Here is a 12,270-nt window from a genome sequence, read left to right as displayed (position 1 = left end):
CCCATGCCCCCTGCATTGGCAGCTTGGAGTCCTAACCACTGGACTGCCAGGGAAGTCCCACGTGTTGTCCTGTTTTAAAGTATATAATATGCTTGCTTTACAAATTTAGAAATTGAAACTGAAAAAAATTGAAGCTTACAATTTTCTCAGCGTATATTGTTTTCATGGAGAGCAGTGGGTAAACAAATACGAAATGTTTGACTCTTACTGAGTACCTTTTAAAAAAAATAGTAGTACCACAGTTATCAATTAGATTATTTGACTGCCTTAAAACTAACAGGGTCTGTTTGAAACAGAAATAATATATTCTCTTTTTTCAGTGTGTCTGTGCAATTTAGTATCCATAATTGTTTCCTAAATACTGTAACTTGAATGACTGTAACTTCTGTAATGAGTTTAAAGCTCTTTTCAAGCATTAGATCATTCAGACATAGTGGATCAAGGATTAGATCTTTCAACTAGATGGGCAGTGCTTATTTTATCACCCCATATTTTCACAAAAGATTTACCTTTCTGAAGTTTTTTTCTTTGTTCTTATTTGTGATGTTGATGGGGAAAGGTCGATTGGTTAAGTAAACATTTGGAGATGAGGACATACAAAATGTATAATCAGGACTTTTCTGTAATGTCAACACATGTATACTAATGAAAACCATGGTTCTTTCTAATACAGTTGATCCTTGAACTACATGGGTTTGAATTGTTGGTCCACTTATACCCAGATTTTTTTCAATAGTACTACACCATCTGCAGGCAGTTGGATCTGCGGATACGGAGGAACTCAGTAATAGGAAGGACCAACTATAAGTTATACGTGGATTTTCTTCCTTCCTCCCTCCCTCCCTCCCTCCCTCCCTCCTTCCCTCCTTCCTTCCTTCCTTCCTTCCTTCCTTCCTTCCTCTTTCCGTGCATGAGGGATCAAACCTGTGCCCCCTGCAGTGGAAGCTTGGAGTCCTAACTACTGGACCGACAGAGAATTCCCTATACATGGATTTTCAACTGCTACCCCCTGACTCCTCCAGTTTTTGAAGGGATGTAGTTCTTGTTTTCCTTAATGATTTAGCTCAGAATTAAAAATTCTTTTACTTAAGAACACCAACTAATGGTGCTTTAATGCGACAGACAATAAGATGAAGATAAGCTGACAATTTTAAATTGACATTGATTAAATCAAAGTTCTTTATTATACATAAATTTATTGCACACTTAATGTGAGTTAGATGCTTTTAGATGTACTTAAAAGTATTTTGATATTTAAAAATACTTCACATATTTATGGTACTTTTCTTTAATGCATCCTTAAGAGTATGTATTCCTCCCACTGTCCTTTTAAACAGTTGAGGGAAAGAGAGAGTGGTCCCTGCTTTTCCATGTTCTGCTTATATAATCTCATGGGCTGGAGTTCTGTACCTCATGTGGTGGGACATCTCTGAATCACTCAGATGTCCCACAGGTGCTGACAACGAACGTTTCAGACTTTTGTGTGGATATGGAGCTTGACATACCATCTTTGTACAACAGTGTTCATATCCTTAAAAGTTTTATTGTATGTTGCCCTTGTTTGAGGTACAAAAGTGCCTAAACTTAATGCATTTGAGACAAAATGAATCTTCACCTTTAGTCAGATGCTGTGTTATTACTGTGATGGAAACAATGTGTATGAATGCTGGAACTCTATCTTTGTTGTCAAAAGGTGTGGTAGAATTAGAAATTTTATATCTGTTTCTAGGCATTCATGTCTATCTGCCCCATTAACAATATTATTCACACATATTATTATATTGAACAACACTTACTCTAGGAGGACTTTGGCTTATTCAACTTGCAGGTGTTTTTTTTAGGCAATGCAAGATGAGCCTAAACCCGAGTGCTTTCTCCCGTCGGATTATCTAACAGTATTTTATGTAGGGCATTTTAAGTTAGGAAACAAGTACACAGAGAGATTGTGTTGATTCCATGCATTTTCCATTTATTCATTTCAGTTGGTTAATTTTTTTCTGTTTCTGTCAGAGCATAGAATTGGGATTTTAGAATTGAACAGGACTTCTGAGCTAATGAAATCTCAGAGTTCTTAAGGACAGCTCCAGTATGTAAGAACCATAAAGTTGTCACTGAGAAAAGTTGCTTTTAGATAAATCAGTAATTTTGAACTATGGGGCTCTGGGTAACAACTGTAGTTTTTTATTTTTTATTTTGGTTGTTTACCAGCAAGAAAATTGTTTTACGTAGTTGGAATTGCAAATTTTTATATCTGTAACCTGTTTTTTAAACAAGTCACTTTTGTAATCTTAGGTTTCTGTTATTAAAATAGTAATGAGAAGAGAATTATGAAGGCCAGCACTGAACACTTAACTTAGTAACAAGATAAGTTGGTCATCTTGAAGTGTGTTAAAAGTTGGATTACAACACATTTGAGCATATCTGTTGTTTTATTGCATATTTTTAAATGTATTAATCTTTTGGATCAAGTTTTACACAACACGAAGCACTTTGTAACTGCAGAATAAATTTTTGTGAACTATTGAAAAGTCTAGAGTTAAAATGTGTAGAGAGGTTTGCTAAATTGCTTGCTCACACGACTAGTTTGGGATTTGTTCTTAGTTCTATTTTATTTTTAACTTCATAGCAGTCCGTTGAAAATTACAAGTAATAAAATTTAAGAAAAATTTGGGGTCTTTAATTTGAAAGAAGGGTATGACTGTTGGGGGTTTTATTTTTACTGATTTGATCAATGTCCCAGAAGTGTTAACGTTTACTATTTCAAGAAATGATTTAAGAGTAAACTTTGGATATTAGGATAAATATTTGATAGTCCTGACTTTAAAAAAAAACAACAAACTTTCACATATTTTTGTTATTAATGTGATCTTGTTTTTATCTTTCTTAAAGAGTTACCAAATTATTGTTAAGAGAATTTCAGCCATTCTCTTTAATATCAATAGGGTGCCAGGGGTCAGATTTCTCTTCCCCAGAGGGTTCTAGATATTTTTCTCTCTATGTTCCTAGTGAATTTGAAGGTCAGATTTGTTTTTGTGAATTTAAAGTATTTTATCCTTAAATTATTAAATATTTTAGTGTGATTCTGATATTAAATTGTGATTTAAGATAAATTTACTAGGAATAGGATTAATTGTTGCAACCTCATTAAAATTTTTGGGAAGGATCTGTTATAGTTCTTGCAATAAACATTTTTTTTCTAACTATACATTTTGATTGGATAAGAAAAATACTTAGGACTTCCCTGGCGGTCCAGTGGTTAAGACTCCGTGCTTCAACTGCAGGGGCTGTGGGTGTGATTCCTGATGGGGGTAAGATCCCACATGCTGTGCAGCACGGCCAAAAAAAGAAAAATACTTTTTGAGTAAATATTTTAAGTAAAATTGTGATGTGCAGTTAGAGGTTTCAGACAGAAGAAAGTTTGTAAAATGTGACTAATACAATGAAACAACTTAGTTGTTTTACTTCATAGCAGTGCCATGTATATGTTACTTTTTCTGTAGTAGCCTAGATTCCTTTATTAATTGTAAGAATTTAATCTGAAATTATGGTTTTGTAACTTAAAAACATTAAAGAAACTTTGTAATACTGGAACAGTTTCATAATCATTTGTTTCAAAGAGGTATATCTTTTGCCTAGGAAGAGCGGTGTTTCTTGGACTATTGAGCTGGACCAGACTGAGAATAGTTCAGGGTAATCAGGGTACTGTGGAAATCATTTATTCAACAAATTGTGTATCGTATACTATCTATTATATATCAGGTAGTCATAAAAGATGTGATCTGTTAATGTTGGTTAGCAGTTTCTTTGGTGCTAATGCTCATTTGGGGTGGCCTCAATGATTATCAGATTAGTGAATTTTGTTTCCAGTTCTGTGGAAGTAAAGAAATGTTAGAGTGGAAGTGAAAATTTAGGTTAAATGAAATTTTTATCTTGTCTTTTTGTTTTAGATTTCTATTGGTATTTTTTTCTTTGAAGCTTGTTTTATTTTAATTATTTTAGTTTATTTTGATTATTTCTGGCCCTCATGTGGTATCTGAATTTTTGTATGTCCATGTTTGTATGTTTGTTTTTTTCCCTAAATTCTTTTTTTAAAAAATAATTAATTAATTTCTGGCTGCGCTGGGTCTTCGTTGCTGCACGCGGCTTTTCTCTAGTTGGGGCGAGTGGGGGCTACTCTTCATTGCAGAGTACGGGCTCTAGGTGTGTGGGCTTCAGTAGTTGTGTCGTGCGGGCTCAGTAGTTGTGGCTCACGGACTTAGTTGCTCTGCTAGACCAGGATTGAATCTGTGTCCCCTGCATTGGCAGGCGATTCTTAACCACTGCGCCACCAGGGAAGTCCTGTTTGTTTGTTTTGAAGTAGTGAAAAATTTGCTCTTGTTTTAATTATATAAATTTGTCGCTTTAAAATTAAACTTGTTTTAGCTTTACAACTTTTATTACTATGAATATTGTCTCACTCTCTATGTTTATTTTTGTATGTCTGTTTTAATACTGTGAAGTCCTTTTTCCAGGAAGTCATTACATTCTATATCTGCGAACAGTTTTTGTTGCCCATCAAAGCTTGTGTTGAAGTTGGTCTTTTTCTTCCATGACACAGGCTCCTGACTGCCACTCTTCCTTGTTGTCTTCATTTCATCCTATCTTCCTCTTGGACTTAAGTGTTCATTTGCCTTTCCTAACTTCCTTTTGCATTAAAAAAAAGAAAAATTACCACACAGTATCTGAAAAAGCATCCTATGTTGTAAGTCTAATTTTGCTGTATTTATATGAGGCGTATCCAGATTTTATTAAACTTTTGAATTTGGTGAGATCATGGAAGAAATTTGCTGAAAATTATCAAATTTCACTTAAAATAAATTTTATTTTATATAAATTATGCCTCAGTAAAACCGTTAAAAATCATTTTTGCTCCACCATTTACCAATTTGTGGTCTCTGATAAGTCATTTAACCTCTAAGCCTTAATTTACTCATGACAAATAAGTATAGTACTGCCTGCTTTCTTGAGATTGCTGTTAGGTGGGTTAAAAGTAATACAGAGAATGTGATTGGCCAATAGTAGGTGCTCAGTTAACAGCAGCTACAGTTCTTCCCTGTTTATATAGAGCAAACATCATGAATTTGTTGCCACCAGTGGGACAGTAAACTCAGTGAATGCTCATGCGATAGAAGGAATTACGTTCCTGTTCACAGCCTTCTCTCTGACGGCTCCTTCATTAGTCTTTTAAGTGTGCTAACATGCTCTCTCCTCCAGAATCTCTGTACCTTTCCCAAACTTCCTTTTCCTGTACTTTTCCAAAGAAACTCACTGATTTGCACTCTCAACATATACCAAATCTGCTGTTTTGAGGTCACTAGTGACTTAATTTTCAAATCTTAAGTGCCTTTTTTTTGGTCTTAATTCTGTAAGATTTGAAATTTATTATATTCCTTGCAACTCTATTGACTTCTGGGACTTTGAACTTAACATTATCTTATACTTCTGATGATCTCCTTCACTTCCCCTCATTAGATTCAAATATGGAGACCTTTCTGTATCCTTATTTCCTAAGGTACTTAGCCCTCTCTTGTTTTGTTTTGTACTTTGACCTTAGTCCATCTTGTTAGAAAGTGGGAGTTATATTTACAAGGCACTTTCATCCTATTTCTTTCTCCAGTCTACAGCCAGATTAATTTTCCCTAAAGCCCAGTCTGATCACATCACTCACTTTCCAAAATCTTCAGGGATTCTTGCTGGCATGTGAAACAAAATACAAACTTACAAACTAAGCCTGGGCTTTAAAACCCTTAAAAAGAAGAAATCAATTAGGAAATGCGTAATATGTGATTTTTTTAAGGTAGATTCTCAGTGTTCAGTTTGTGGAGACAGTCATGTACATGAATAACTGTAAACAATGAAGCATAATCGGTGACCTACAGAAATGAGTAGCTGTATGCATATCAGAAAGGGCACTTCTTAGTATTTTGGTTATGAAGATAAAATGTGCCCTTACAATCAAGTAATAAAGAAGTATGTGACATAGAAAGTGTAAGTTCCCCCATAATCCCATGATGATTTTTTCCTGCTCATCATACTAATAATTTTGCATATATATTGTTATCAACAGTCAACATTTTCGATAATTGCTTCCCTATCCTTATGTTGCCAAAGTCTTCAGCTGATTAATGTTTGAATTCTACTAATCAGTGTATTAGAGCAGGTCACAAGCCTCAGTTCTATATGATAGAGGGTAATGTGGTAGCATTAGTTCAGCAGAAGCTTAATGAGCAAGGTGGGAAGAGTGGTGCTGAAACTGAGCCTGTCCTGAAGGCAGGGTCAGATCAGGCAGGAGTCTTATAACGGAAGTAGACTGGAAAGCCGCGGAAGAAGCAATTGATGTAGTCTGATTTAATTTTTAAAAAGATCTTTAGATAGTCTGGGGAATATAGTAGGTGATGTCAGTAATCCAACAGAAAAATGGTGATGAATTTCTAGGGCTAGAGGAGTGTTAGAAGAGATGGTTAAAAGTGGACAGTTTCAAGATTTATTTTGGAAGTAGGATAGGAATTGGGGATGGCATGGGTGTAGGTGAAGAATGGAGAAGAAATTAAGGCCTCCAGACTTCTGGTATGACTAGCTAGACACATAACATCCCCAAGTGGCAGAGACTGGAGGAGGGGTAGATGAGGAGTGAAAGAGCATGCTTGAGTAACTAGATGTAGGGAGTAGGCAGTTTGGGGCTTTGAAACATCTTGATTGAGATAAATTAAGGACTCTGGGACGTTGAGGTATTATTTAAAATCATGGGAGTGGATGAGATCCCCAAAGGAAGTTAAAATTACTTGAAAGTACATTGCAGTTAAAGTTGGTCCTATGGGAAAGAAGAGATTATTCCTTACCCCAGAAATTCTGTGCCCTAGAGCTAACCTGAATCAATTAATTAATTAATTAATTAACTAGATCAAAAGGGATTTTTGTTTAGACGCTGTCATAGCCCTTGAATGGATTTTTAGTATGTTAATTAAATGATTCCTGTCAGCTTCTAAAGCCAGAGTAGCATTGTTGTGGATCTCTGATAAAGATATGTTATAAAATGATTTCGTAGCTAGATGGTAAGCAGCATGAGGTCATATGCAGAGGTCATAATCTGTGTTCATCTATCACTGACCCCTGTCCCCTTTGCTCACTCCCCAGAGGTTAGTGGTAGCATCAGTTTAGTGTGTATTACTATAAATCCTTTTTGTGCATATACTAACATGTACCTGTAAGAGTAATAAAGTAAATTTATATGGGCATTTTAAAAACATGTATCTTTCTGCGACTTGCTTTTTTCACTTAGTGGTATGTCTTAGACATTTTTCTGAGTTAGTATGTAAAGGTCTCTTTAAACTGTTGTGTGATACTTCATGACATGGATTTAACAGTTTAGCTATTCTGTTGGTAGACATTTAGTCTATTTGGAATTTTTTGTTACATATAAAATTCTGCATGAAATATACATGTAGTAGTTTCTTTGGGTTCATGTGTGTTTTCTCTGGGGGAGATTCTGGAGAATAGGAATTACTGAGTCAGTATGTGCATATTACATGTTTTTATAGGTACTGCCTAATTGCCTTCCACTGGACCACAGTACTGACTACCCTTTCTACTAGTTTCTCCACATTCTTGACAATACTGGATGTTCTCAAATAGTTAAGGTTTTGTCAATTTAATTTATGTTCTTTCTAAAGAATGGATATCAGTTCTTGTTATATCGATTACAAGTATATATACACATTATATATTATATATAACATAATATGTATCTTTTGTAAAATTTTATACCTTACTTATGGTGCTTCTTTGCTATGTAAACATTTTATAATGTAATGGGAAAAATCCATTTCACTATTGCAAGAAATAGGAGCAATTATAATGAATATGCAAGACTTTTATGAAGGAAATTGTAAAATAATACAGTAGGACATACGAGAAAACCAGAATGGACAGATTTACATATATCTGGATGGGAAGACTTCAATAATGTAAAAAAATTAATATTTTTGTCTTCAAATATCTCTAAATTCAGTGAAATCCTAACTAAATACCAGAATAGATACATATGGTACCAAATTTAAAAAGTAAAAAGGGTAGAAAGGTGAAAAAACGAAACAAAACAAAAAAGGAAGACTCCCCCCTCTCCATCCACACAGTTCTCTTCCTTAGAAGCAAACCACTGTTGTCGTTTTCTTGGCCGTTTATGTAGAGTTATTCTGTGCATGTGTGCGCGTGCTCATGGTGCGTGTGTTTATCCTTTGTTAGGTGCCTTACTTGCATTTATTTTATGGGAGAGGTGGTTCCATGTTAGTGTGGAAGTATGTTGAGAGCTGCCTCAGTTGTTTCCAAGGCTGCCTAATGTTTCACTGTTTGTCTTTATTGTCATTCATTTTATCAGTTGTCTGTTGAGAGACATTTAGGGTGTTTCAGTCTTTTAAGTTTACAATGAATGTCTTTCTACATTTTGTTCTTAAAAACATGAGATGATATCTGTAGGAAGAATGTCTAGAAGTGGAATTGCTTGGTCAAAGAAATATTTTTTTGAGTTGCTGTCAGTAGAAGTTGTACCAGTTTACACTGATTTACACTATGAGAGTACACGGTTAAACCTTTTGATTTTTGTCAGTGTGTTAGGAGAAAATTGGTGGCCCTTTAGAGTTTTACCTTGGATTTCTCTTAAATATTTCATATATTTAAGAGACATTTGTATTTTCTTTTCTTGTGAACTCTGTTCACATCTTTTTGGTCCTTTATTCTCACTGGTTGTTGGTTTATCTCATTGTAGGACCTCTTTGTCTTCATTTTTTTAGGATATGAGTTGCAAATATTTCCTTTGTAGTTAATCATTGTCGTATGTTTGGTATTTTTTTCCCCCATAGAGGAATCTTCTATTTTGTTTTTTCAGAAAAAATTCTGGTAAAATGTATTAACATAAAATTTACCGTTTTTACCTTTTTTAGATGTATAGTTCAGTGGTATTAAGTATATTCATAAGTGTCTTTTAAAAATCACCACTGTTAATTCCAGAGCCTTTTCATCATTCCCGAACATAAGCATCATACTCATTAAACATAATGCCCGGTGCCTCTTTACCACAGCTCCTAGTGACGTCTCTTCTACCTTCTGTCTCTATGAAATTGCCTATTGTAGGTACCTTAAATAAGTAGAATCTTAAAATGTTTGCCATTTTGTGCCTGGCTTATTTCACCTAGCATGTTTGCAAGGTTCATCTATGTTGTGGCATATATCAGAATTTCTTTCCTTTTTAGGACTGAATAATATTCCATTGTATGCCTACATTTTGTTTATCCATTCATTTGTTGATGGACCCTTGGGCTCATTCTACCTTTTGGTCATTGCGAATAAGACTGCTGTGAACATTGGGATGCAAGTATCCATTTGAGTCCTGGCTTTCAGTTCTTTTGTATATATGTATATAAATAAATCTAGGCGTGGAATTGACTGCTCATATGTTAATTCTACATATAACTAATTTTTGTACGTCTCTCCAGGACTTGTTATTTTCCTTTTTTAAAAAATAACATCCAGGGGTTCCCTGGTGATGCAGTGGTTGAGAGTCCGCCTGCCGATGCAGGGGACACGGGTTCGTGCCCCAGTCTGGGAGAATCCCACATGCTGCGGAGCGGCTGGGCCCGTGAGCCATGGTCGCTGAGCCTGCGCGTCCGGAGCCTGTGCTCCACAACGGGAGAGGCCACGACAGTGAGAGGCCCACGTATCACAAAAAAATAAATAAATAAAAATAACATCCAGGGCCTCCCTGGTGGCGCAGTGGTTAAGAATCTGCCTGCCAGTGCAGGGGACGTGGGTTCGAGACTTGGTCCAGGATATCCCACATGGCGTGGAACAACTAAGCCTGTGCGCCACAACTACTGAGCCTGCACTCTAGAGCCCACATGCCACAGCTACTGAGCCCACGTGCCACAACTACTGAAGCCAGTGCACCTAGAGCCCATACTCTGCAACAAGAGAAGCCACCACAAGGAGATGCCCGCGCACCACAACGAAGAGTAGCTCCCGCTCGCCGCAACTAGAGAAAGCCTGCGCACAGCAGCAAAGACGCAACGCAGCCAATAAATAAATAAATAAATTTATTAAAACAAAACAAAACAAAACATTCAGGGACTTCCTGGTGGTCCAGTGGTTAAGACTTCGTGCTTCCACAACAGGGGGCATGGGTTTGATCCCTTGTCGAGGAACTAAGATCCCACATGCCGAATGGCACAGCCAAAATCAAACAAACAAACAAACAAACAATCAAAAAATCCATCTTCATTGCTGTGAAATGGTATCTCATTTTTTTTTTTTAATTTTTACTTTTAACTGTGGTAAAAAAACACATCATAAAATTTATCATCTTGGCCATTTTTAAGTGTATAGATCAGTAGTGTTAAGTATATTCACATTATTGTGCAGCAGATCTCCAGAACTTTTTCATCTTGAAAAGCCGAAACTAACGATTAAACAGTTCCACATTTGCTCCTCAGCACCATCCTACTTTCTATTTGTATGATTTTTGACTTCTTGAGATACATTATATCATTTATGTGTGATCTTTTTTCACTTAGCATAGTAGTGATCTCAAGGTACATCATTGCTGTAGCATATAACAGGATTTCCTTTCTTTTTAATGCTGAATAATATTCCATTGTACGTATGTACCACATTTGGTTTATACATTCATCTGCTCGTGGAACTTTTGGTTGCATCTACCTTTTGGCTATTATGAATAATGCTGCTGTGAACATAAACATGCAAGTATCTCTTCGAGATCTTGATTTTAGTTATTTTGGATATAGTATACCCAGAGTTGGATTGCTGAATCTTATGGTAATTCAATTTTTAATTGCTTGAGTAACCTCCATGCTGTTTTCTATAGCTGCTGCACCTTTTTACAGTCCCATCAGCAGTGCACAAGGGATCAAGTTTCTTCAACCAACCAACCAACCAACCAACCAGTTTCTCTTCACTAATACGTGTTACTTTTTGTTTGTTTTGATAGTAGGCATCCTAATGGATGTGACATGTTTCCTGGTTTTGATTTGCATTTGCCTAATGACGGATGATGTTGAGCATAGCATCACTGGGAAGAATTTGAGAAGGATCAGTGTTAATTCATCTTTAAATGTTTGGTAGAATTCACCTGTGAACCCCTCTGGTCCTGGTTTCTTTGTTGGGAGATTTTTGATTACTGATTCAATCTCTTTGCATATTATAATTCTATTCAGAGTTTGTATTTATTCTTGAGTCAGTTTTGGTAGTTTGTATTAGGAATTTGTCCATTTTATCTTGGTTATCCAGTTTGTTGGCATATAATTGCTCATAACGTTCTCTTATTCATTTCTGTAAAATCAGTAGTGATATCTTATTTTCATTTCTGATTTTTTTTTTAACTTTTTTATTTTTGGTCTGCTATTCACATATCAATTACTTTCTTTCTTTGTTTTTGGCCGCACCACATGGCTTGTGGGATCTTAGTTCCCTGACCAGTGAAAGCGCCAAGTCCTAACCACTGGACCCCCAGGGAATTCCGTTCGTTTCTGGTTTTAATAATTTGAGATTTTGTTTCTTTGTCATACTAGCTAAAGATTTAATATTTTCAAGGAACTACTTATTTTTTTTCTGTATTTTTCTGCTTTCTGTTTTGTTTATCTGTACTCATCTTTATTACTGCATTCTTTCTGCTAGCTTTAGTTTGCTCTTTTTCTGGTTTCTTAAGGTGTAAAGTTTGTTTATTGATTTGAGATTTTTAACGTAGGCATTAATAGCAATAAGTTTTCTGCTGAGCACAGCTTTCATTGCATCCCTTAAGTTTTTTAAATTAATTAATTAATTAATTTGGCTGTGTTGGGTCTTCATTTCTGTGCGAGGGCTTTCTCTAGTTGCGGCAAGCGGGGGCCACTCTTCATTGCAGTGCGCGGCCTCTCACTGTCGCGGCCTCTCTTGTTGCGGAGCACAGGCTCCAGATGCGCAGGCTCAGTAGTTGTGGCTCATGGGCCCAGTTGCTCCGCAGCATGTCGGATCTTCCCAGACCAGGGCTTGAACCCATGTCCCCTGCATTGGCAGGCAGATTCTCAACCACTGCGCCACCAGGGAAGCCCCATTGCATCCCTTAAGTTTTGATATGTTGTGTTTTTGTTTTTTGTTTCAAAGTATTTCTTCACTTTCCCTAGTGATTTCTTCTTTGACCCATTGGTTGTTTAAGTGTGTTAATTTCTACCTATTTGTGATTTTTCA

General features: G+C 36.1%; 1 protein-coding gene across 6 annotated transcripts in view; it reads left to right on the top strand.

Moving 5' to 3' along the window:
• The window catches only part of ZMYM2 (zinc finger MYM-type containing 2), a 90,894-nt gene that overhangs the window by 2,659 nt on the left and 75,965 nt on the right, over window positions 1-12,270 (top strand). The window lies entirely within an intron of this gene.

Source organism: Grampus griseus (assembly GCF_964374135.1).
Source record: "Grampus griseus genome assembly, chromosome: 18".
Taxonomy (NCBI): domain Eukaryota; kingdom Metazoa; phylum Chordata; class Mammalia; order Artiodactyla; family Delphinidae; genus Grampus; species Grampus griseus.
This window is presented reverse-complemented; position numbering and strand designations above follow the sequence as displayed.